Raw genomic sequence first — 820 nt, 5'->3', positions numbered from 1 at the left:
GTTCGCTTGGAAAACTTGTCTGTTGGCAGCACTTATTCCTTCAAGATGACCTTTGCTCTTCTGCAGCTTTATCGTGGTTTAACAGTACGCTGCATTGGGCAAGTTAGAAGTTGTTCGTATTGAGGACTATCGGCCTTCTCTTTCCTCGGTCCTTTTCTTTTGCGGTAGTCCACAATATGATTTATCATAATAATGAAGCAGTATGGGGATATGTCTACCTAGTACAGGTAGTAGCAGCAGATCTGAACCACGAAAGGGAAATAATTAAAAGCATAAAATTGGGATGGAGCGTATTTGGCATGTACTTGCAAATCATATCAAGCGTCTTATCAATATTCTGCAAGAGGAAAGTATATAACAGCTGTAGTTTACCAGTGCACACTGTGGGGCTGAAACGTGGAGGCTAGCAAAAAGGGTTCTGCTTAAGTTGAGGACAACGCAGAGTGCTATGGAACAGGAAATGGTAGGTGTAACGTTAAGAAACACGGGATCTGCAGAGTGTGTCAGGGAGCACACTCGAGTTAACGAAAAGGAGATGTAGGGTGAAGGAAGAGTTACCGATGATTACTAAGTGTAAAAAATTGATTCCAAAGAAAGGCAAGTGCAGCCAGGTGCGGTATAATGTCAGGCCGACAAATGAGATTAAGAAGTTGGCAGGGATTGAGGGGAAGCAGCTGGCACAGGGCCTGGTTATTTGGAAAGATATGAGAGAGGCCTTTGCCCTGCATTGAGTATATCCTGGCTTATGATGGTGATGATAAAGCAGTGCCTTGCCTTTAATTGTCTTCATGTCTTGTAACTGCTAGGAGTAAGTAATTGG

The sequence above is a fragment of the Amblyomma maculatum genome, chromosome 8 (genome assembly GCF_055883805.1).
Source record: "Amblyomma maculatum isolate TAMU_Amacu chromosome 8, ASM5588380v1, whole genome shotgun sequence".
Classification (NCBI taxonomy): Eukaryota; Metazoa; Arthropoda; class Arachnida; order Ixodida; family Ixodidae; genus Amblyomma; species Amblyomma maculatum.
This window is presented reverse-complemented; position numbering follows the sequence as displayed.